The 25,999-nt window shown below is 45.1% G+C and overlaps 1 long non-coding RNA gene across 2 annotated transcripts in view; it reads left to right on the top strand.

The window, feature by feature from the left end:
• Positions 1-25,999, top strand: part of LOC139587812 (uncharacterized) — a 63,645-nt gene that overhangs the window by 25,772 nt on the left and 11,874 nt on the right. Inside the window, exon 5 of one of the 2 annotated variants that reach the window (XR_011678504.1) lies at positions 22,097-22,144. The exons of the other annotated variant lie outside the window; for it this stretch is intronic. This is a non-coding gene — a long non-coding RNA (uncharacterized lncRNA). Of the gene's footprint in view, positions 1-22,096; positions 22,145-25,999 lie in introns of those variants that run through there. 2 annotated transcript variants of the gene reach the window in all.

Genomic DNA, 25,999 nt, shown 5'->3' with positions numbered 1-25,999 from the left:
CCCAATTAGCTGCCAACCCAAGCTGTCCTTTCCAACTGGATTAGATATCCAAGATTCCCTTCATATGTCCCTTTGCTGCCTGCTGCACTTCCTTTTTTGCATTTCCAGCAATATCCTTTACAAGTGGTCTGCCATGTGGTTGTGCCACGGGAAGTTTTGCTGGATCTGCAATGTTAAAAAAATGCGTATTTTATGATTGCTTTTCACAAATATTCAAATTAATATTATATGTGTTATGTTAGAAGGTTATGCTGTATTAATTTTCTTATGTAGTGTGTTAAATATAGTTTTAGGTTATAACATAATGTTAAAATAGAAAGTGTGCTGTGTAAGATACTTTTTAAAGAGAGGAATGAGGTACTCATACCAGATAGCAGCCCCAGGACACCTAAATCTTTCAGAGATAGAGAATTTATTGCTCCATTATCAGAAGAATTGAACTTCTTCCTGCCTCGCTCAGCCATGAAGACTCCGTCAGGATTCAGAGGAAGAAGCTGACACTGCCCAGACAGAATCCTGTGTTTGAATGGAATTGATGCATCATGGATGAGGTGTATGAATATGCAACAGGCTGTTGTTTTTAAGGGTTAATCCTCTGTTAACGTGTGTCCTTCTTCAGGCTGATTTTGCCCAGAAAGAGGTACCCGGACTGTTGGTAACTCTTTGTTTCTATTGTCCCGTATTGTCCTAATCCTAATTGTCCATTTTTTTATTACTCTAATTATATTACTATTTTTATAACTATAAAACTTTTAAATTTTATTACTACAAAACTTTTAAATTTTTTTTAAGTGATTGGTGTTTTTCACGTGCAAGCCCACTGCAAGGGTGCAGGGGTGCATTGGTTTTGCAGGGCCTGGTTTTTGGGAGTAGGGGGGGCCACAAGGGTGGCTCCTGTGAGAAGCTGCTGGAGACTTCCCACTTTGTCCAGCATCACCAATCTCTGATAGTTGTGAAGATGGACAGGCTGCTGGCCAAGCCTGGGCCAAGTAGAGAGGTTGGCAATGCCTCTGTGATTACATATTTGAGAAGAAAATCAAAACAAAGGACACACAGTTTTTTTTCTAGTCACAGAAGAGGAGGAGATGGAATATGTGAGGGAAACAACATGGAGACACTGAGGTCAGTGGAGAAGGAGGGGCAGGAGGGGCTCCAGGTGCCAGAGCTGAGATTCTTCTGCAGGAGGTGGTGAGACTATGGTGAAGCATCGTGAGGCATGGTGAAGGCCATGGTGAAGACCTTGGTGAAGGCCATGGTGAAGCAGCTGAGTCCCTGCAGCCCATGGGGATCCATGGGGGATGCAGAGATCCACCATCAGCCCATGGGGATCCATGGGGATGCAGAGATCCACCTGCAGCCCATGGCAGAGGTGCCCATGCCAGAGCAGGTGGGTGCCTGGAGGAGGCTGTGATCCAGTGGGAGAGAGGGGGCCCAGCTTCCAGGCTGGAGCAGCCTGGCCTTGGAGGACTGCACCCCATGGGAAGAGACCCATGTGTCAGCAGTTTGGGGGGGACTGTGTGCCCATGGAAGGGACTCACATTGCAGCAGTTTGGGGGAACTGTGTGCCCATGGAAGGGACTCACATTGCAGCAGTTTGGGGGGACTGTGTCCCCATGGAAGGGACTCACATTGCAGCAGTTTGGGGGGGACTGTGTGCCCATGGAAGGGACTCACATTGCAGCAGTTTGGGGGGACTGTGTCCCCATGGAAGGGACTCACATTGCAGCAGTTTGGGGGGGACTGTGTGCCCATGGAAGGGACTCACATTGCAGCAGTTTTGGGGGGACTGTGTCCCCATGGAAGGGACTCACATTGCAGCAGTTTGGGGGGACTGTGTGCCCATGGAAGGGACTCACATTCCAGCTGATTTGGGGCACTGTGTGCCCATGGAAGGGACTCACATTGCAGCAGTTTTGGGGCACTGTGTGCCCATGGAAGGGACTCACATTGCAGCAGTTTGGGGGGGACTGTGTGCCCATGGAAGGGACTCACATTGCAGCAGTTTTGGGGCACTGTGTGCCCATGGAAGGGACTCACATTGCAGCAGTTGTGCCCATGGAAGGGACTCACATTGCAGCAGTTTTGGCAGGGTTGTGCCCATGGAAGGGACTCACATTGCAGCAGTTTTGGGGGGACTGTGTGCCCATGGAAGGGACTCACACTGCAGCAGTTTGGGGGGGACTGTGTGCCCATGGAAGGGACTCACATTGCAGCAGTTTGGGGGGGACTGTGTGCCCATGGAAGGGACTCACATTGCAGCAGTTTTGGGAGGATTGTGGCCATGGAAGGGACTCACATTGCAGCAGTTTGGGGGGACTGTGTGCCCATGGAAGGGACTCACATTGCAGCAGGTGAGGTTTGGTGCTGCTCATGAGAGGGCCCACACTGGGGAAGTTCACAGAGAGCTGTCTCCTGTGGGAGGGAGCCCAGAGCCTTACAGGGGAAGGACTCCTCTCCCAGAGCAGGGGAAGAAAATCTCAGTGGTGAACTGGCCAAAATCCCCATGCCCTGTTCTACTGTGCTGTCAGTGGGAAGGCAAGAGGGGCTGAGGAGGGGAGTGTTCAAAGGGCTTATTTTACTTCTCATTATCCTCCTCTGATTCTGTTAGTAATAAATCCACTTTGCAACTTAAGTTGAGCCTGTTTTGCCCTTGAAGTGTTTTCTCCTGGTCCTTATCTCAACTCATGAACGCTTTGTTGATTTTTTTCCCCTCTCCACTGCCCAGCTGTGGCAGGGCAAGGTGAGTGAACAGCTTTTGTGGGTGCCTGGCGTTGGGCCAGTGTCAAACCATGACCAAGGGCCAAAGCTTCTCCAACCTCCAACTGCTCCAGCTCCTTGTCTCCTGTTTTCCCAGAGCACAGGGATGCTCCTGCAGTCTGTGGATGAGAGGGATTTCCCACAGCACAGGGGTACCTGGTTGCAGTGCTGGGGCAAGGGCAGAGCTGAGTGTAGGGTTGTCTTCCCCACTGGGCTGCAGGTCAGTGTCAGTACTGGGAAAAAAAAAAAAAATTAAGGAAAAAAAATCTTAAATTTCTACCACCGCGTTTCATAGTTTTTTGTTATTTAAGTCTTGTGGGCAGGCACTCACTACTGAAAACTTATTTCTAGACAAAATCTGGTAATGAGCTCCCACTTAGCTGATGATCAGTTTCTAAAAATAATTGCTCTGAAATTAATGATGCAGGGTGGGGTTTTTTTGTTTAATCATGCTATCTGCTACCAAGTTACACCAGAATTATCAGATCAACTCTAACAGGATCATTTGCTGTAATTTGAGATCATAATTCTCAGACTAAACTGTAAACCTGCAGCAAAGGGCAGCTTCGCGCTCGTTGCACTTGATGCTCCCTGTGGAACAGCATTTTTGACCCTGTTATTTTGAAATGTTTGAGCTTTTAAATGTATTTGGAATGCCAAGAAAAAGTCCTAAGGAGGAAAATGAGCTTTGCACTGGGTGGTTCTGCTGCATGTTTTAAATATTTCCATGGAGTTTGGATTTTAAATAAGACAAAGGTGGAGGAAACAACTCTGTATCTCCAGCTCCTGCAGAATCCAGAACCAAGTCTGAACTCTCGGCAGTTTGTGAGCTGAGCGCTGGCAAATTGAGCAAACCTCTTTGTCTAATGGGCTGATCAGAGCAGACAGAATTAGGAGCTTAAAAAATAGAATCCCCTTTAGTCCAGTTCCTCTGGATCTGCTGGCTGTCCCTGGATCCCTCTGTCCCTTGGATTCCCTCATTCTCTGTGGGAATGACATCGGTCTGAAGGGAGTGCCTGCTCTGGAAGGCAGAGGGGGATTTTTCTTTGCACTCAGGAGTGTCCCGTGCTGTAAAGACTTCATTGGTCTAGTTTCTGTTCAGTGTGACTGGGGGATAAAAACGGGTTTTGGTGCTTTCAGTGTTTTTTCTTAAGGAAAAGGAATTTTCAGTCTCATCCACTTTCAAAGTTCAGGCCACTGCAGCGTCCAGCTGTCACCCTATCAGTGTTCATTAACAGCTAATGAAAACCATTAGGTTCTGAAGTACTCTGCTTTTGTCTTTTGCAGAGATCACTTAGCTGCAGATAACTAGGGAGATGCCTGAGAAAAGGAGCAATTACAGGTAATCAATAATCCTCAAATGGCAGCAATTAAAATTCTGAAAAAAAATATTAAAAAGAAAGCAGGCAAGGTAATAGCAAATCATCCATCAGCCATTCGGAGAGGTTTTGCAGCTCTCATCTTGAGGAAAGGAGGAGTTTTTAATTAAATCATCATCTGAGAACGCCATTGATCCTTCACGTGTGTCAATTTAGAGTACAAGAAACAGCTTCGAATGGCCATAATCGTAAAAGATGTGTTTGTTTTCCTCAAAAATGAGCCCCTTGGCTGGCTATGCAAAAGAGATTATTTTGCTGAAACAATACAGGAGAGCTGTCTGCTTTTAAATGATCTGATTTCCATCCCGTTTAGCTGACATAATTTAGTGCAGTAACTTAAGCATTTGTTTCCAAATAGAGATGTCTGTAAACAACATTTTCGATATAACTTTGTCTCCTGCCCCAAGAAGATAAAACCCGTGGATTATGATTCAGCGGGCCCTGTGTTTCCATGAGATGATGAAACTCGAGCAGCTTGACTTAGGAATTGCCTTTCCTCAGCTCCAAGTAGGGCACAAATTCCATTTTCAGTGATTCTTTTGGAAGCTCAGTCTGTGTCTTGAAGGGGCAGCACAGGTGGGTATCCTTAAAGAGGTCACCTGCTGCCTCCAGAAGCAATGGCTGGTTTGGGGCTGCACCTCCCAGAGCTGCACAAGTGTCTGCTCCCACCAACTGATGAGGAGGAGGAGGAGGAAGAAAAGGAGGGGATCCTGAATCACTCAGTAGCTGGCCCAAGCTAGGGGGAACTGGTGGTGGGAATGGATTTAGGATTGCCCAATCTGCAGTGGCCTCAGGTTGGGGTACCTGTGAGTTTTTCAGTTTTTCCCTGGGTGGGAGACATTTGGCATCTCTGCAAAGCCTGAAAACTCACCCATGCTGCAGGGAGCAAGCCTGAAGGGGTAAGTGGGTTTTTTTTGTTGTTGTTGTTGGGGTTTTTTTGCTTTTTATTGTGTGAGGTTGTTAAGAGGGGATTTTTTTAAGAGTTTTTCCCTCTGTGGTGGTACAATTGATGGTTTATTGAACTAGAGAACATTAACTGCTGTGTCTGGGGCTTGGGAGGAGTGGTTTGCCAGGAAATGTGATTGCAACCTTCTGTGTGTGAAAAGTAGAAAGACTCAGCTTTGCCAGGGCTTTGTGTAACTAAAACCATTGTGGTGGTTGTGAAAAATGCGTATTTTATGATTGGCTTTTGGCAAATATTGAAATTAATATTAAATGTGTTATGTTAGAAAGTTATGCTGTATTATTTTTCTTAAGTAGTGTGTTAAATATAGTTTTAGGTTATAACATAATGCTAAAATAGAAACTATGCTATGTAAGATACTTTCTTTAAGAGAGGGCTTGCACTGAGATAGCAGCCCCAGGACACCTAAATCTTTCAGAGATAAAGAATTTGTTGCTCTCTTATTGAGTTCTTCCTGCCTCGCTCAGCTCTGATGATGCTGTCAGGATTCAGAGGAAGAAGCTGACACTGACCAGACAGAATCCTGTGTTTGAATGGAATTGATGCATCATGGATGAGATATATGAATATGCTATTGCTTTTAAGGGTTAATCCTCTGTGTTTCCTTTTTCGGGCTTATTTTGCCCAGAAAGAGGTACCCTGACTGTTTGCAACTCTTTGTTTTTATTGTCTCATATTGTCCTAATCCTAATTGTCCAAATTTTTATTACTCTAACTATATTACTATTTTTATAACCATAAAAGTGTTAAGCTTTTAGCTTTTAGTGTTAAGCTTTTAAAAACAGGTGATTGGCGTTTTTCACAGTGGTGATGTTGGGGTTGGTGCTGGAGTTGAGCTGCAGGTGGGGGTGGCTCAGGTAGAGGGCTGTGCTCTCTCCTCCCACCCCCAAGGCCCCTTGGAGGCAGGCAGTGGGTTAAAGATCTTTTCTCTCCTTGATTAAAGATCTGCAGTTGTATTGAAGCTGGTGAGAGTGCTCACAGGAGAGAGATTAAGTATTCATGCAAGCATTTGCAAGGTGAGCTGTTCGACCTTGCTCTGCCTGATTTCCCTCCCCGGCTGTACAGCGGAGCTGAACATGACCCACCTGTGTCAGAAAGGAAGGATATTTGCAGTGTCTGTCTCTGGCCAGCTTGGGGTATCAAAGATGGGTGCCTTTTGGGACACAGAGGCCTCTTTTTCTTGTAACCTGCACCTGAATTAGGTGTCTGGGGCAGCCTGAAGGAGACATTATGAATTGCTATGTCTGTCCCCTTCTGCTGACCTCAACTCACAGCTCCCAAGCTTTGCCCAGGGAGCAGGTCTTGCTGCCAGGGGCCAGGCAGGGGTTACAAACCAAGCACCTGCTATTCCTTTCCTTGTCCAGCTGCTAAATAACTCCAGAAACCTCTTCTGCAGTACCCTTTGTGCTCAGGGCTTGAGCTCTGTGGCTGCCTCAAGGTGCAGCCTTCACACCCAAAGCTTTACATTCAATATATGCACTGGGATGGATCCAAACGTTGCCTTGCTGTTGAATCTCTGCTCCTTTAAACAGGAACCTGTGGATAATTTTTCTAAAAAAAAAATCAGGTGTGTTAATTATCACCTGTGAGAGGCCAGATAGATGCTTAAGAATAAGTTTTAAAAAGCAAGTGGTTTTTTATAACAATAGGGCAATAAATGAAACCTTACAGCCATGCGCAATAGTGGCTTTTTAATAAGAGGTGATAAGGAGACATCAAGTTGCCTCAGAATGCTTGCCCTGTAATGGGTACCACATCTGGGCCACTGCTTGGTGTCTTGCAAGACCTTTGGGCAAGGGAAAGCTCTGCAGTAAGGCCAGGCTGGCTGCTGCCTGGGAGATGTTGGAGAGGAGCATTCTCAAAGTCCAGATCATTCCCTTAACAGAGTACCCAGCACTGCTCACACACAAATTGCAAAGCATTTGTGCTTCTCTGCTTCCTGCTTTGTCAGAGCACAGCTCTTGCCTCTATACAAACACTGAATTGTAAGTGGATGAGTTTTTCACTCCTTTGATTTGCAGCTGCCTGAAGTACCATCCAATTGTGCTGTTGACTGCCTTGGGGCTTTTCCGAGGTTGATAAGGGGTGAAGAGCAGGATCCAGCTGATGCTGGGTCCCATATAATGCTTGTAGGCAAGAAACTGTCTTCTCTGCAGACCATGACCAACAGTACTTAGAGAAAAAAACAAAAGCAAAACAGAAGATACTATTTTTCTAATTTCTTCTTTTCTATAAGGTTTCCATCAGAGCCTCTGCAGTTTCGAACTACTGAACATTCCAATGTGTTCTCTGATTTCTATGATTCCTGTATGTTTGTGAGGAGGAAAAACTGAGCCACTTACAAACTGATGATCAGAGGGTCCTCTCTGTGCAGCTGATGCCCTCTAGCATCAGCTAGCTCTAGGTCAGACTGGCAATTAGAGAACAACTTTCTTTGTCCTTCCTTAGACAAAAAAGGTGATACCAATGTCTACATCCTGAAGTAACAAGAGCAGCTGGTCCTGCATTGCTCTGAGATTTCAAAACATGTAAATGCATGTTTAGCCTTAAACAAACACAATTAAATCCCTGAGATTTGGGGGTTTAAAGAAGTTACTTGTGTGGTTATGAATCACTAACAGCAGTGAAACAGGAAGGGTTTGTAAGGCCTGGCTGTATCTCCTCCATGGAATTAGCCTTGTTGGAGAATCCAAATTTGTACTAGAAACTTGGAGCCAGTAGTTGTATGCAAAGAGAGGTAAACAAAGCTAAGGAAGCTCTGCTCTGTGAGTCTGATCCAGGAGATCTCTGGTTCTAATCATTTTTTGAGTCCTTTAAATACCAGCTCCTTGAGCCCTTCAGAGCATCACTGCGCCCCTTCCCTTGCAGCAGGATGGAAGCCAACTGCTGAGGAGCTGCAGCTTCAATTGCTCCCTCCCTCCCTTGGAGGGAAAAAGAGAATAATTGGCTTCAAGATCATCCAGGGGCTGTACCTTGAATCTCCTGAAGCAGCAGAGCAACTGTGGCTGTGTATAGAGTCCCCACTTGCCCACATTGGCATTTGCTGCTCCAACATGCCAGCCTAGCTGTGCTCTGGTTTCTCCAGACAAGCTCAGAAAGACCGAAGAAGTATCAAAAGGATGATGATACTTTCCAGTATGTAAAACACTTTTCCAGTTTTTTGTTGGTTTTTTTTTTTTTAATCATCTTATTATACTTTTCCAGTTTCTTTTTTTTATCATCTCTGGATGAAGCCCAAGATACAAATACACTGTCAGCAATACTCTTGGGCTTCTCCTCTTCCTTTCTGCTTTGGTGCAAAGGTTAAAGCAAGGGCCAGTTTTGCTTATACCAGGTTTAAAAAGGAGTAGAACTCAAAGGAAGCCTCACCAGCAAGCCTTGCTTTCCCACCCAGAAGGGATGAGCCGTGTGGCAAATTGTTTGTTAAACTGAACCTCGCGTTCTGTGCTCCAGCAGGAGCCAAACAAGAGGTGCTGCAATTACAACTTCATTCCCTGATCACCTGCCTCAGCATGGCAGCAATAAGCATCCACAATTTGTCACTGCATGGCCAATTAATCTTTAAACAGAAGTGGCATCTTAATTGTATCCACTAATAGTCAGCTTCAATCAAAAACCTCTGTGAGTCATTCCAGCTAGACTGGCTGTGGCTCCCAGCTCCTGCTTTTGCTAGTTAAGGGACTCAAATGAGATCATTGTGGTTTTATTTATGAATACAATCAACAAAAGGGGGAGGAGGGGGGCAGTGTCAGCCACATAAACTCTGGGGCATCTTTATCACTTGGCATTAAGCTGGGGAGACAGGACAGCTGGGATTTATGGGTTAGTGTGTGTGGCTCCTTTTTATGGCTTTTGCATGATTTAGTCAGAGCTGGGCTTGTGGATGGAAAAACTGATGGGAGGGAGGGTCTTGGGTTTTAATTTTGAAGTTTCTGTTTATGACAGTAGTCATAAATTTCAAGGTTGTTTTGTGGTGAGGCTGCAGCTTTCAATTATTGGTGTAGAGGTGCAAATGTGAGCAAGCAGAGTGAGAGCAAACCCTATTCCAAAGCAAATGTTTGGGTGTGAGAGTCTGCAAAAATTGCTCGATGAATTCTGCGTCTCTTCCCGTTTTGTGGCAGACTCAGATTAAATCTGCAGGCTCTTGGGTTCAGCAACTGAGCAGAGAACTGAACAATCTCCCCTTCTCACAAATCCTGAGGATTTTCCTCTCTTGTGAGCGCTTCTGGCTCTCCAGGTGTAGCCACCCTCTCAAGGCACCTGGACAGGAAAAGCACGTGCAGGGCTTGAGCTGGGGATGCACAAGGGTGGTATGGAAGCAGGATAGGGCCAGCAGAACCTTGAAGGATGAGGTGAGATTTCCCTAACCTAGAGAGGGACCTGTGCCTGCTTTTCCACCCCATTAAATCACACTGTGGATCGATAGCAGACAAATGATTCTGGTTGCCAGTGGCTAGTTTGTGAGATTTTTCTTCATTACTGCTTCAGCTGCAGTGCTGCTGTGGAGGGAGGAGGAGGCAACTAATTTAATTTCTCTCCTAGACAATACTTACCCAGATATGTAAACCCTGCTTGCCAGATGTGCAAACAAGGGCTTTTTGGTTAAGCTCCTCCTCTCAGACTTCAGCTTCCCTTGCAAACTCCCAAGTACAGCTCAAAGGCTGTACAAAAGCTTCAGAATTATTGTACCAGTGAAGAGATTTACACAGTTACTTGAAGAGAGGGTGTGCTGGAAGAGATGGGTCAGTGAGTTAGAACTGCTGTGTGGCACTGGGAGGCATGGGAGGAAATGGCAAGGGGACACAGGAAGCCTCAGCAGGAGGTGGACAAATCTCAGCTCCTCTTTTCCCTGCAGAAACCTCCTGTTTGTCCTTTCATGTTGCAAATAAGACTTTACCACAGAGCTCTGGCACCCTCTCCCTTGTTCCTTGGTGCTGACCTCCAGGATCAGGAAAGGGAAATGTTTCTGTAGCTCCTTGAAGGCTCAAGAGAAGCTGCTTCACCCTTCTGTGGGTGTCCAAACACTGACATGCACTGCCCAGCCTCCTCCCAGCTGGAGGTTCCTCTGCTGCTCCTGCACGGCTGGGAAATGAAAAGCACTTCCACCAAACAAATAAATAAATCTGCTCTGAGATTTCCTCCTTCCTCTGCCTGCCAGCATCTCTGAGGACAGGTGATGTTTAATAGCTCTGTTCTCTGCTGTGAACTTCACCGCTGCTTTTGTGTGGGGTTTTTTTGGGGTTTTTGTGTTTGGTTTTTTTTTGTTGTTTTGTTTTGTTTGGGTGGGGTTTTTTTGTTGTTGTTGCTGGTTTTTGGGGGTTTTTTGTGTGTGAACTCCATTTTTGCTGTAAGAAACTCATTTCCTTGCTCCTTGTTGCCCCTTGCATCTCCACTTCCTTAGAACTGAGCACCTGTGTCCTCCCTCCCTGCTTTTTCTTCTTTTCCCTCTACTTCTGAATTACTTGATGCAGCACCCAGCTCCCTGCCCTGTGTGGCCTGTCCTGGCCACAGACCTCAGCCTGTTTTCTGTTAGGTGCCCTATCCCTGGAAACACTCCAGGCCAGGCTGTACAGGGCTCTGTCCAACCTGCTCTAGTGGAAGGTGTTCCTGCTTATTGGACGGGGGCTGGACTGGAGGGCCTTTAAAGGTCCCTTCCAATCCAAACCATTCTATGACTCTATGGCTGCTGGGCCCCAGACACTCAGCCCAGGGGGGCTTTACTTGCAATATCCACAGGTTTTCAGACTTGAGGCTAAGGTTCAGCTGCTGGTGCTTTTTCAAAGCCAGCTAGATGAAGATGTGATGCTACATAAAAGGCAAAAGAATTCCATTGCCTTATTCACATGTTTTTGGTGCCAGACACATCAATAAACAGAAGAAATGCTGGATAAAGACCAGAGGAGCTGTAATTAACACATTAAAGAGATCAACTGACTGCAGGATCAAAAGTGGAGTAGGAAGTGAAACCCCCATGTAATATGACCCTGGCTTTGCCTCGGTGATTTGATTTATGCCAAGGGTGAAGGCCCATAGGAAGCTGATGGCTGCCTTGTAAACTTCTTTTCCTTTCATGTAAACTACTTCCCACAGTCTGGCACCAAAAAGATAATTTCCCTCTCCTTCTTGTCTCTTTATAATAGCATAATCTTCATGATCTTATTCCTGCCTTTACCGTATACTTGCTCACTGCTAAACAAACCTCTGTACATGAGCCAGTGTTTTGTTGACAAAAAATCATTTTGTCACTAGAATTATGTGTATGCACCTGATGAAATCCCTTCAACTGACAGAATCCTTTTAGCCACATAAGTTTACTCAACTAAATGATATTAGAAGGATTAAACCAAGAATGTAATCAAACTCCTTCCTCTAAGGGAAGAATTTCATTAAACCTCTCTGAGGTTGGAGAGACCTGTGCAGTCAAATGTATTTATTTGATGAACAAGTCTGCCATGGCCTTAAAATTGCTGCAGCAGATGCAGGGATGTATTAGATGAGCAAACTGATTGTGGTGAGATCAGGACTGAAGTTTCTCTGTGAGATGTAGCACTACAGGGAACTTGGTTTTTGGATGTCAGGTCTCTGTGGTCATCACCACAAGAAGTGAGGCTTTGGTTCCCATAGGACTCTCAATAATAGAAAACCTGAGATTGGCAAAAAGTTAATTTTTTCAGATGGGGGAAGGAGAATGCCAGTATGCAAAAACCAGAATAAGCAAATACTGCCAATGTATTGGTGCTTCTACCTCTTTTTGGAGATTTTCTGCTTCATGATCTGTTCTCCTGAATGTTTTCCTAGGCCAGGCTTGGCTGCTGTTCTGTGAGTATCTATGCTAAAGCGGGAAATGCTATGCTTGTCTCTTCTGCAGCACCTTTAACTTTGTGTGTTCAGTGGTGGAAGAAGTTGGGTATGGAGGAAAGAAAGAAAAAACCCCATCATTTTTTGTACCCAGAGAGGTCACAGAGACTGAAAATGCTGCTTGCTTTCCTGTATGGTGATGCCTAACGATATGCTGTCATCTCTTCTGCCATAGAAAACTTTGATTTCCTCTCTTGGGTCTTTCTACAGCTGGATGATGGGTGAAAAGTGATCCCCAGGCATTCATCTCTGCTGGGAGCCGGAGCACAGCTATAATAATTAATAATAATGACACAAATTATTACTCCTGGCTGTGTTCTGATGAGGCTCTGAAAGCCTTTTACACAGAGGGATAAGACCTGATCCCCTGTTCAGCCTGAGTCTGTCTCATGCCAGCGTAGAGGCAATTTATTTGGAGCATTACTGTGACTTTTTTTCCCAGAGTGCTGGGTTTGGAGAAATCAAGCCATAAGGGTTTTTTATATGTGTTTTACTCCTTGTGTGGATGCAGAGCTGGGATAAAGCCACCTACAAATTCATCTGGGCATTTACACCCCTTGCAGAAATTTCTGGCTTGTGACTCACTGCTGTTACCTCTAATGAGGTGTTCTTTTTGTAACTGTTTTAAGTTTGGACTGGGATTCCACACAGATTCTCAGTGTGGCCCTTCCCAGGGTCTCTGCTTCCATGCATGTGTTCCCTCCATGTCCTTCTGTCTGGGAAATGTGCAGGGACTTTGCCCCACCTCTCTTCTCCATGGTGACTGCACAGGGGATGCACTTCCATGGCCAAGGGCTGGTGTGAAATTAACGCTGCATTAGTTATCTGCTCCTTCTCTGACCTGCAAGTCAGTATTTTTATAACAAAAACATTAAAAATGCTACAAGGTATGTCTGTGAAGTCAAAACCCCACTAATTTTAAGTCTGCTATTGAATAAGGACAAGTGTGTATATGGTGTTGGAGCTGGTGCTACTTTCTGTTCAGGCGGGGTTTCTTCCCTTTGCCAACTGATTCATCTCTAAAATAAACAACCAGCATTGAAATTAAAGCACATTAATATAGCTGATTTGTAAATAAAAAGGAGAGTTAGCCAGACAGAGCAGAAACATAAATAGAGACCAAATGTTATAATGTAATGAGAGATGATTCTCCTGTTTAGAAAAAGACTTTCCTTCCCCTGCATGCTCATGGTAATAGAACAGGAGGCACATGGGCTGCTGGTACAGCAGAAATGCTATTGCCTGGTACTGCAAATGTGGAGATGAATCTGTTATTTGAATGTTCATCAATTATAAAAACCATTTTGAAGGTCCACAGCAATTATCCACTTGAGGGGTTTTCCTGGAAACTCTTCTCGGGAAAGTTTATTTTGGTAAATTGCATTGCAAATATCCTGTCAAGCCTGGGGGAAGAGAGGGAGAAAGAAACCCAAACCACCACTGCTTCCCCTGAAAATTACCCCAGTGTGTGGAGGTGGTTTGAGTGTTTAATAACTTGCAATAAAGAAACAGAGAGGTCACAGCCACGTAATCTGGGGGACGTGGCTGAGTGCTGCTGCTCCCAGGCAAGGACAGCTCGTGGATGGATATTAAGACGGAGATTATTCAGTGCGATGCACTCGAGCTGCACGGGGAAGAATTAATTGACACCTAGATGTATTGGGGGTAGGGACAGTGACAACATATGATAAATGAAACACACAGCAGTGAGAGCAGATGTATGCTGGAAGGACAGCATGATAAATGTACATCTTGATACTTACAGTGCCTGAGAAAACGCTCCTGATCTGATAGCGCTTCAGAAGCTGCAGTCGTGTTTGAGTACAGCGGGTCCTTGATTGATTTAATTAGTTCTCATTAATGGCATTGAAGATAGTTCAGCAACAAGACCCGGAGAGTTGTGCTGAAGCGTTGCATGTTAATTGCTCGATGATTTGTGTTGTGGGACGGCTCTTTTACATAAGTACAAATTAGGTGGTGAGTTGTTTGGAAACACTGATGCCTATCTTTGCTGGGAGCAGGCTCTGTGCTGCATCGAGCACCTTCCCCATCCCAGCATGGGCTCTCTGTGTCCCAGGAAGGTTTACAGCCTTCAACAAGGCTCTGGCCACAGCCTGCAGTGCTCCTTTCCCCGTCACCCCCCTCCCTGCTCACATGAATAGAATGAACCTTTAAAATCAATATTCTCATTAAAGCTTATAAATTATTCTTTTGATCTCTATTGACTCTGAGGAGTGAGCAAGCTGGCCCAGAGAAAATTAAAATAGCCCCTAAGGCTATATCTACTCAAATTTATTTATTTTTTTAACCTTTCTCATAATAGCATTTTCAAATTCAATTTAGTGCTCTTAAATCAACTGCAAAATGACGTTGGGTCAAACAAGCACACTTCTTTCCAATATTTATTATTTCACGTAAGAGGCAGCTAAGCTTGATATTTCCTGACTTACGTGCGAGTTACCTGTCTGTGCCCTGGACTTCGTTGCTCTTTGTAGCTCTCCATGTCTGACATGGCATTTTCCATGCTGTCCTGGTTTATAAGATAGGCGTCTGCTAGGGAAGACAGAAAAAGCCTCCCTTGGAGAATGTAAACCCCCTCCCTCCGAATTATTAGAATCTTGACATTCAGGGGCTCTCAGGCAAAGATAGGGGAATAGGAATAGCAGTTCTTTATTAATATGTGTAAGAGAGCAAACAAACAACAACAATTATGGCATTAACAAAAAACAGAAGCACAAACCCAGTTCTCCTGGCCTCTCTCGGCTGCAGCGCTTTCCCCTCGGGTGCAGTTCCGGGCCCGGCCAGCAGGGGCGCTGCTGGCTCACGGCCGGGCAGGGTGGGTGCGGTGATTCCCCCGCGCTCCTGCAGGGGGCGCTGCGGCGCGGGCTCGGCCGCGTCCCCCTCACACGGCAATGGCGGTTCGGCACAGACAGGGAGGGATGGAGGAGAGGCTTCGCCTCACAAACCCCCATGGGCAGCTGATCTCGGTGCCCCTAACAGGAGTCTCGGAAGCAGCAGGCTGGATATGGCAGGTATGAGCAGAAATCCCTGGGTAGTGAGCAAGAATGTTGCAAAACTCCAGGGCAAATAGTTGTAACCTGCGGGGTGTCCTGGCAGGGCAGGGGAATGAGGGGCCCAGCAGCAGAAGGAAGGTTCTCCGCTGGGTCATGGTAGGGGTAGGAGAGGGCAGCAGGGATGGAGTCTTGCAGTGGTGTCAAATCCTCTCCACAATGCCCACAGCCTGTCTCCCCTCCAGGGCCAACAGAGAACTGTCCTCAACCCCTTTCCCCAGCCTGAATTTCCTGGTATCTCCGCCCCTGCCCCCTGAGAGCAACTCCCAAAAAGCAAGAGTTCTCCTTCCCCACCAATCTCAGGCCTCAGTTCCTATTAGCAACTCAATGGGAAAAAAATTCTCCAGGTTTCCACAGGAAAGAACAGGAAAAAAAAAAAACAACCCAAAACTCAACCCCCACCACATGCCCAAAATCCGCCTGGGGCTGAGCTCTTTGGAGATGACTTTGCTCTTTGGCGATGGCAGACAGATGCATTTCCAAAGATCAAGATAAGGAGTGAGTACAGTCTGTTTTTGTAGTAAACTGATTGTAAGAGTTATTTACTTTACTCCATGGGTGAGGAGGGAAGCTGGCTGAGGGTGGACACAGAGGATGGAAAGTGGGCTGGCCCAGCACCAGATTGGCTGGACATGGGGAGAGCAGGGGCTGTGTGGCATTTCCTAATCCTGCTGCACCTGGGGAGGTGAGGGGGGAAAGCTGGGGCAGAGGATGGAGCTGGTGGCATGTTCTTACTAGAGTGTAATTACTGAGGAGTGATACAGTTACAGACTATTGCTTTTGAGTAGGTTAAACCCATTTGGGCCAGTCATAATTCTGGTGTTGCATTTGCTTTGTAGACTTTGTTTTGGTAACCTTATGGCTGTTTAAGGAGGTATTGTTTGTGGGTGGTTCAACAGGGCATTCACTGCAGCAGGAGAGCTCCCAAGCAAGGTGTACATCACCAGAGGGCTGCATCTGGGAAATCATCAAGGTTGTGTGCTTGTCCTTTAAAAGAGGGGCATTGTCACAACAGGCCCTGGTGGGGTAATAATTAGCATAGACTCCATGTACTTCAGAAGGCTGACCAGTCTATCTTAATTAAGAAACCCATTTCTGTTATAGACAGTTAGAATATAGGTGGACCCAATTGGTCCTCCAGTCCAAACACCATCACTATTGGCTAAATAAGAAACCACCCTTTGGTAAACAAATCTCCATAACACATTCCACGTCTTCACAACAGGTGCAGCAAGTGAAGATAAGAATTGTTTATCATTCTTTTCTCTGATCTTCTCACAGACTTCCAGGATGATGCCTGGGGAAGTTATCTATTTCTCCCCGTGGCCAGAGAGCTGCTGCCACAGAGGGGTAGAGCTTTATTCTGGTCTCCAGAATGGTTTAAAAGAATGGGAATTAAGAAATCTGTCTTGTCTGCCATTTCTATGTGAAAACCAACATAATGGGTCTGTGCACGTCACTACACCTCCATTCTTTCTTCAGGAGCCATGATGCTTGATAGCATTGTAGGGAGATCTAATTGGACAAGTGAAAGGCTGCCTTTGACTCCAGTTCTGGCAGCCACAGACTACACAACCTCTGTCTGAGGTTTTGAGTCCCTTGATCTGCCTTGCTGTGAGCCAAAGGGCAGAAAGATGTGCCTGCCTCTGCCAGTGCTCCCTGACTGCAGAGGCACTGTGAGATGGTCCTTTCCCAAAGGCCAGAAGGAACCCAAAAATGCTTTTCATGGATAAGGATTCAGTCCCAGCTGCGAGCACACTGGCAGAAATACATATTCTGGCTGGACTCCTCTGGATGAAGCCCAGAGTTGTTGTATGCTGGATTTCAGTGCTGAGGGGAACCATGCCTTTTGAAAGCATTTAAAGAGAACATCCTCCACAGCTGTGGTTCCAAGCAGTCCAGCCTTGGGATGTCTGGGAGCTGTTTGCAGCCTGAGTCCAGTGTCCCTTGCCCACACTGGATGTGCTGGATGCTCTCTTTGCCTGCACTGAGTGTGCCCCTCGAGGGACAGAAATAAACCACAGGCAGCTTCTCACCTCCAACCCCACGGCAGCATCATGTGCATGGACGTGGGAATGGTTTATGTAGAAGAATTAACTGTACAGCTGTTCAGGCTCATGAGGGCCACTTCAGAAATTAAAGGCAGTGTTCAGGAGCTGGCTCAGCTGTCTCCTGGCAAATCTGTTCCCAGTGAGCAGCGTGTGCTGCTGGATGGCTGTGGTAGAATGCAAGCTGTGCTTCCCAAAATAACTGTTTTTCCCCACCTTTGTTCTTTTTTTCCACCCTTCTTCCGCACCTGATGCTGTGCTCAGAAGTGGTGGGAGAAGCAAGGTGTGTGTACTGTATGCTCTCCATGTTCTTGGCCAGCTGGGGCTTTCTGGACTGGAGGCTGCATCATGTTCAAGTCTCACCTGTTTTGTGTTGTCACTTCCTTCTTTTATCATGGGAAGTCCTTTTTACACTGTGAGAAAGTGGCTTGTGTGGTCACTTTGAAAAAGTTATTAGGGCTAAGCCAGGAATTCTGGGCTGCAGTGACAGAGCTGGTGTGGGGCATTTGGCTTGTACCTGCCCACAGACCCAAAGGGACACCTTTGCACAGGGTTTGGGAGGAGTACTGGCTGCTGCCCCCATGGGGCTCAGAGGATCTAGCAATTTCAGAAGAGACAGAAAACAGTATTTGCCATGGTGGCAGAGAGGAATCAGGTTCTGTATTTATGGATGCAGTGTGAAGCGGTCGCATCGTCTGTAAGTTATACCTTGTGATTAGACAGGTCACTGAACTCATTTAACCTGTGGCTTTGGCAATGTGATTGCATCAAGAGAGGGCTGAGAAAAGAATTTCTCTCCTTGAAGAAAATCGTAGATGTTGACCTTCTCTTTTGCCCTGGAGGAAGGCAAAGAAAGATGAAAATGAAGAGGTTTTGCAAAGGTAAAACTCACAGTGATTTCAATTTACTGTAGCTCTTTTACTCCATCAGGTCATTTTGATGTTAAGATTAAAGTGACTCCAATAAAATACATTCCACAATTATTTCCCAGAGGTTATTTCTGTTGAGTGCAGTTTTCCAGATGGGAAGCTCATGTGACTGGGAAACTTCCCAGTAGCTCTAGAGACCCACAGGTTTTCTCTGCCTGGAAGGACAGTGAAGCCCCAGCACTGTCTTGCAGTTTGTCAGTACCTGTGGCTGACATTACAGCCATGCTCAGCAGCATTCCTACACAGCCAAGAGCTGGGATCAGCTGAGTTTTGGGACAGGGAGGAAAGCTGATTAGCAGGAACAAGAAACCTCTCCCTTCAGAAATAGTAAAAGACTAAATGCTTGGTATTGTTAGGGGCTTTTTGTATGTTTTTCCTAATGGGACCTTTTTTGTGCAAAACAGCAGGATTCCTGCACAAAATCCACCCTGAAACCAACGTGGAACTTTCTGAGTGACACAGCTGAGTTTCCTGAGGTGTAACCCTTTCTCAAAGAACTGTTTTCTAAAGTAAAATCCCTTGGTTTATAGATTTGATGAGAAGATAACATGGTGCCGGAGGCTGCTTTACAGCCCATGCTCTTTCTATGAATGCTGTGCTTTTCCTGAAATTGTCTCCAGCCCTGCATCAATTCTATAGAGAACTGGTTTTAATAATAACTAGTCCAAAGAAACAAATTTCATTATCTAAGAATAAAAGGGACCCTGGCTTTTAAAATATACAACCTGCCCATGTGACGCACAGACACCCTCTCTGAGCAGGATGGGTGGGAATCTTCAACCTCCTGACTTGAAGGTGTGTGAGAAAGACCTTGGCCTTTAATCCTGGCCAAATACTTGTGTTAAAACCCCGCCCTTGAAGTTCCCAACTTGGCAAAATTCTTTGTTGCTGTTGTGGAGAGAAGTGCTGCTCATCACTTTGTCAGCTGTATCTTGGGAGTTACTGGCAGTTTTCATTAAACTAGGATTTAGAATAAGCAAGTTGCAGTGGTCCAACCATAAATATCAAATAGAGGTTGTTTGAGAACTGATGCCATATTTTTGGGCAGGATAGCTGAAATAAATTTATTTCTGAAAGGAGTACTTGTAATTTGATAAAAACTCAGTGTCCAAACTAACCTGGGTGAATGGTGCTTTCTGACTGAATAAGTAAAACCCTTTGGCTGTCTACAGACAAAGCCTTACACAAACCCTGTTTGAGTAAAAATCCTTCATTTTCATTATTATGCAGGAAAACCTCAGGGGACCAAAGGTCTGTCTTGGCCTGCTTTCTACTGTGAATAGGAAGGTCATATCTGCAGTATGATCTATCCTTCAAAAGATGTCAAAACTTTCTCTCTCCTTGGAGGTATCTGGCCTGGTGAGTGAAGGTGACTTCTCCCAGGCTGTCCCTCAGTGCTGAGGCTCCACAGTCTGCTTTTCTCCTCTTCTTTTATGGGATCATGAAAATACAAAATCTAAACTTTCAGTAAAATAGCTCATTATTTGATAGGTGTGGATCTGGTTATAGTGAGAACTTTGCCCTGTAGGTTTGGCTGGATATATATATATTTTTTTTTCCCCCTAACACTCTTATTTGGACTTGTGTATTTGTGTTTTGGTTTGGGTCTACCTCAAGTTCTAAATTTTGGTGAGAATGATGATGTGTTTTTACCATTTCCCACGTGAATGGGTTCCTAGCAGCTTTACAGGGTTGATAACAGCCAAGCACAGAGGCATGCGCCGAGAGCAGCACAGAGGGAGGCCAGTTGAAGTGGGGCAAAAAGCCAAGACCTGCAATTCTACAAAATAGGGTCTCCCTTTACATTGGAACCAATCTTCTTCTTCTTCAGGCAAAGCTTTTCACTTGCTGCAGACACAAATCTCAGCTCATTCTTACTGCTGTGCTCCCAATTTTATTGCAGTGATGGAATTGCTCAGCAGTAGGGCATGTGGCTTCCCACCAGTCTCTGTGCCCCAATCATCAAATACACTTTTCCCTTCCTCCTGCTGAGCCTTGAGCCACTTTCAAAGGGTCTAAAAGGAATTTGTGTGGTGCTGAGCATTAGCAGACCAGTGCTGCTATATTCACCCAGTCTTTCCCTTGAGCAAGTGAGAGCTCTTCATGACTGTGGAGCAAGGGCAATTAATTTTCCTCAGTCACTCCTAATTTTAGCCTTTACCTGAGATTTTAGGAATAACCACAGCTTCCCAACAAGAGTCTGCTGTCTGTAGCACATTGTGTAATGCCCTCATGTCTACACAGCTTCAAGCCACTGAACCTGCCTTGGTTCATCAGTTTTGCTCCAGAGAATGTCTCAAGCTTTAACCGTGGCTCATTAATAGGTTTGGGGAATAAAATATTGCGCCAAACTTATTTAACACCTCCTGCTTTTTACTAAGCCTTATCGCAGTGCCCACTGTACACAGATCAGAGCTGCTTGCCCCTGGTTCAGTCTTGCCAGAGAAGTGCTCAATCAATGAGAAAAGTGGCTGGTGTCAGGGATGTGGACAGGTAAAGGCATCACACCATCATCAGATTTTTGGCTAAGGAAGGACCCTTGCTAGGAGAGCTCTCTGGGAGCACTTAGGCTCTCATTGCCCACTGTCAAGAAGCCAGGTTCTGGATTAAGGAGGTGACAAAAAGCTGGCTGAAAATCACCCCAGGGCTGGGCTCTGGTGGGGGTGTGGGTTGGCGTTTTCTCGATGTAGAGGTGTTTCAGCAGGTGAAAAGGGAAGTGGTGTCTGCTCTTGGCATCACAGTGACCTCTTTCCAAGCATGGCAAAGGTCAGAGATAGTTGTGATTAATGCATTGTTAGCTTGTTGTTACTCTGGTTATGTAAATGTCAGTGCTTCTACCCTCTCTGGTCTTTTCAGTTTAGAGAAGTGAAAATGAGACTTACAGATTATTTTCAGTAGAAAACCTCACTGGGGAGGAAGTATTTTATTTGGGTATTTGAGGTGCATGTAGAGGAGGGCTGGGTTTTCTCTGTAAGCAAATTATGCTTAGATGTGTTTCAAAAGAGGCAAATAGGAATGCTTCACTTTGGTCAGCACTCTGAGGAATTTCTGGCCTTTCTAAAGGTAGCATGGCTTTGTACAGCAGGTGATTGTTCACAGGTCACATGGAAAAATGAGTGGTCTAAAGGAGAGGATTCCATCCACTCTGGCAGAGAAAGCAAATCAACTCAATGCCAGGGCATGCAGAGGGAGACCAAGCATTTTGCACACCCTGAAAAGCTTGGCTGTTGGGATCATGGGAACACACAGCTTTGGCTCTGCCCATTTGCAGAGGCAGCAGCAAGAAACAGGCAAATCCTGCATGCTTCAGTGGCCAGCATAATTGAAATCTCTGATAAAATGTAAATTAACAGGGGGTGCTTCCTGTGCCATCCTGAGGAAGTTGCTTGCATTTTATTTAAGATGACTGTGAAGAGTGGACCTGTCTCTTGAACATCCCTCTCTAATACGAGTTCAGGGTGACACCCATGTAGCCTTGATCCTGTAAACTGTAACCTCTGATATCATGGGGCCAGAAAATGGCCCCATAATGAAAACAGAAGGAGATTTTAATAATTTATGTGTGTGTGTATGTGTATATATATATATACATGTATACATTTTAAGAAATTGTTGATAACTGTTGTCACAGAACATACAAAATTTCTCCAACAAGTGGCATAGAATATCTGCCTGGGTTTGCTTGTAATTAAGGAGCCCAGTGCTGTTAATTGGACAGATAAGTGGCAGGCCCTGATTTGACAGTGCACTGGTGAATCCCAGTGTGTGAAGTGTTCTCAGGAAGCCACAAAGAAGATGTTCCCTTGGCCACAGAAGGATATACAAAAATGCTTTTCTGGAGAGAGGCCGTCAGGAGACAGGTGCAGGGACTGGCAGAAGCAAAGCTCTAATACAGTAGTAAAGTTGCTTTGGGTAATGTTCTTACAGAAAGGAATCCTAATTTCATGAATAATGATAAGAATGGGGAACAGGATGCTTGCAGCTGAAGGAAAGGAGCTCTGCATGGTTCTCAGCAGAGGCACAGGCTCAGGGTGGTGTGGATTTTCTGTAATTATTTTTTTTTAACTCGCTAAATGTCTTAATCTTGTAGGATAAAACTATCTTGCTTAGCCAACTGCTCGTGGGTTCTGTGAGAAAGGTAAGAATTAAACTTGTTTCAGGATATTTACTTGAACAATTTGTATTCTCTTATTCAATCAGTTGTCTTGTTATAAGGCTGGGGGAGGCTGTGAGCAGTGTTGAAGAAACAGGCTCTAAGGGGGGATGTCTCAGTTTATTGGTCCCATTTGAAACATTACATCCCTCCATCTCCTCCAAAAAAGAGCTGTGATCTCCTCCTGCTCCCACTCATCACTTGCAATATTGCAGCTTTGTGCAGCTTGTAATCACAGTGCCAGAGCAATAATACTTCTTCCAGACCTGCAGGAGGCCTGCAGCTCCCCAGAAACACAAAGGAACTGCTGGCAGAGTTTTTCCACCTTCTCACCAACGTGCAAAGACGCGGCTCTCTGGAGCCTTGGGGATCTCAGCCCATCTGTGGAAATAAAGGGATTTCTGAGGGTATATTTTTTTAGCCTTGCAGGCTGGAAGAAGTGGCATCCACAGCTAGTTACCCTGTGGTGGTGGTGGAGAAAGCCAAGGAGTAGAGACAGGAGTATGTGTCACTAAATTAATGTACCTGCTCTGCTGTGGGACAGCTACACCAGCATCACTGCTGTCACCTGGCACAACCTCGGGCATTAAGTGAGAATGAGTCTTTCACACTTCATTTACCAGGCTTTGATGATGGATTTGGTGAAATTGTTGTCTGGGATGATCGACTTTTCTCTTGTATAAATGTCACAGGAGCACTTGATGGGTCTGATGGCATCAGCGTGGTGGTGCAAAGGCAGCTGTAATGTGTTGGGGCAGGCAGAGCTGAGCAGGAATCCCAGCTTTGGGAAGGGAAGGCTGTTGGAAGTCTGCAAGCTGCTACAGCAGCTTGGCCCAATGGATGGGTGTTCCCCTGTGGGAATAAACTCCAATAACCAAAGGTCTGGTTCAATACATGCACAGGGGAGCACTGAGACCTAGTAGTGCATCTTGTGGGGGCTTCACATTAATATCCCAATCCATGGATTGATCTCTCTGCTTCCAGGAAGAAAGCACAGGCTTTAAAATAGATATCCAGAGATGTAAATAATGTGAGCTGTTGGTGTTCAGGACAGAACCTGATAGATACGTCCTGCAAAATCACAAGGTGTGTAAAGAGGGATGGAGAAGCTGCAGGCCATCTTTTCTATTCCTTTTTTGGAGACTTTCCATGGGTGGATTGTTGTAAAAAGTCCCAGGCTTGCTACAGTGTTAGGGCTTTCTAATCTGAAGTCAAAATTGAGCTAGTCTGCAGCCCTTGGAAACAGAGAGTGATTCACTGGGGCTGGCCTGAATGACTGGATTTTGATGCATTTGGATTCCTGGCTTCCCTGGAAATCGATGTCAAATGTACCCTTTGGCATCTGAAGTGCTTTTAAAATCTGGCCCTAACTGTATTTATGCTGCAGGAAGTGTTGGAGTTGCAATCAAAATGTGGAATTTATGATAAAATCTGACCTGGGGCAAAGTCTTAATGTTGCTCACCCAGAAACTAACAGTGAATGCAACACTGGTTATACTGCAGAGGGAAGTGGGAAAAAAGACATATTAATAGAATTTATTTTTTCTTCCTGAATTAATTAGCAAAGTATCCCAATCCATAGAAAGTCTTTCTGGACCATGCTGCCAGTAGAATTACAAGGGCTCAAATAATCAGTGATCTCTGTTTGAAGAAGCAGCATTTTGTTGGTGTCCCCTCATGGTGGGGCACAGTTACTCCTGTCTGTGCACTCATCTTCCTGGTTCCTCACATCCGATCCTCACCCACAGTACCACGAGACCCAGGACAAACTTTGGATAGTGGCCCACACTGGCACAGGCAGAGAGGGGCTGCCTTAGCAATGCCCTGGGTGTTGTCCTGTTAAACCTTCCAGCAGCTCCCTGCCTTGGGTGTCCCTTCTTACCCTTCCTGGCCTCCCACTGGAGCCATGCTGGCCTTTGGAGGAGAGCCCCCTGTGAGAACTGCTCGTGTCTAGCTGTCACTGTCATATTTTCTGAAAAATCCTCTTTGCCCAGGAGTCTTCTCCTGGGAAGCTGAGAAGCCTCAGAGAAAAAGGAAAACAATATTGTCTCATTTGCTTCTCCTGTGTTTTGCTGCTTTGGAATGTGGTTTGGAGATTGTTTATCCAACAGGTGCTTGTTTGATTGGTTTCATGTGAATTGTTTTAACTTAATGACTAATCATGGTCAGGCTGTGTCAGGACTCTGGAGAGGGTTTTTAATTAGTATCTTGTTAAACCTTCTGTCTGTATCCTTTCTCTAGTGTAGTTTTAGTATAGTATTCTTCAATATAATATAATATTATAAAATAATAAATTAGCCTTCTGAGAACATGGAGTCAGATTCATCATTTCCTCTATCCATCCATCCAGGGGACCCCGAAAATACCACATCTAACCTCTCTCCATCAATCAGTAGGATGTGCTTTTCCACCTGATTTTTGGAGCGGAGCCAGCGAAAGCAAGGCCATTAAAACTAATTAGATAAATATATATGTATTTCGTAATCAGGCAGTTAATTATGGCTTAGGGAGCAGGTGGCAGTCCCTGGCACTTACTCAGCTCTTCATAGCTGGTTTAAAGTGAAGTGTATATATATATATTGTAGCTAATTATGACTCAATATAAAATATGTAAGTAGTTGGGAACTTAGCCCTTGTCTCACTGCATGCTGTTTGTCTGAAGAGCTTGGGTTGTTTTGGGAGGCCTTTAGGAAGGGCCCCTGTGGTAACACTTCTCTCCTCCCCTCTCCATGATTTGGATGACTGTGCCTCTGATTTGTTACTTGAGATCTTTTACAGGGGAGCTCAGGCTCTCTTTTTTCAGCTCCTCTTTTATTTTTTTTGTTTGAAAGGTTATAAAATGTTAAACTCTGTGTTTTTAAATCCAGATGGGTGAGACTGAAATAATGAGAGTCCTACCTCTGCTGGAAAAAATATGGAGATAGGGACTCATCAAAACATCAAAGAAACATTTGGTTTCCTACCCGTGTCATCTGTAAAATTATTTTGCTAACACCTGTGAAACGTTATATCATCTTTTCACACACGCCCCCAAGCTGGAGTTTCTGTTGGAAAGAAATATTTGCAGTAATATAGATTGGGAAAAGCTTTGAAACAAATATGGAAAATGAGGAGGCTGAGTTTTGGCTTCCAACAAGAGTGCACCCTCCATATGCTTCTCTGGGTCTTTTTCTCAGCAGGAGAGAGACATCCTGATCCTGGAGCATTTGTGCTCTCTTCACTCATCAGACTAGGAGACTTTCAGGTCTAATTTAATTTGAGAGTGTGCTGATTTACAAAGGGAGACAGGAATTAAATGTCAGAGGAATATCAGCCTATGTGCCTGATGAGCTGTTGGTGGGGTTTTTTTAGCAATTCTGAGGCATTTTATTCCTGCATGAATTACACTTTCAGAAGGGCAGAAGGAAAGCCAGCATTGCATACTGAGGAATATTGTGGCTTCTAACTTAGGTCACAAAACTTGAAAAGACTAAATCCATAGGTGCTTACCCAACCAAAACTTTGGCCACAGCATAAAGCTGCTTTTAAAGGAAGAATCAGAAACACAGAATCAACAAGGCTGGAAAAGACCTTGGAGATCATCAAGTCCAACCTAAGAATAGAAATAGGAAGCCAGTGTTGTCTTCAGCTGGTGTGCTATGACCTAAAATGATGTGAGATAAATTTTTTTGTGGTTTGTTTTTTAAACTGAGTTCAAGGTATATGAGAATAATTCCACCTGTAGATATTGCAGGTGAAATCCCTTAAACCTTGTAGATGCTGGCACTGAAGAGCTAAAAGGATCCATCACAGAAAGGGTCCATGAAGTTCATACTGTTGTTCTGCTGAAATTGTTCAATC

Source organism: Agelaius tricolor, unplaced genomic scaffold, assembly GCF_023055355.1.
Source record: "Agelaius tricolor isolate 1412-34295 unplaced genomic scaffold, bAgeTri1.0.p SCAF_1, whole genome shotgun sequence".
Lineage (NCBI taxonomy): Eukaryota > Metazoa > Chordata > Aves > Passeriformes > Icteridae > Agelaius > Agelaius tricolor.
Note: the sequence above shows the minus strand (reverse complement) of the source record. Positions and strands in the feature narration are given on the sequence as shown.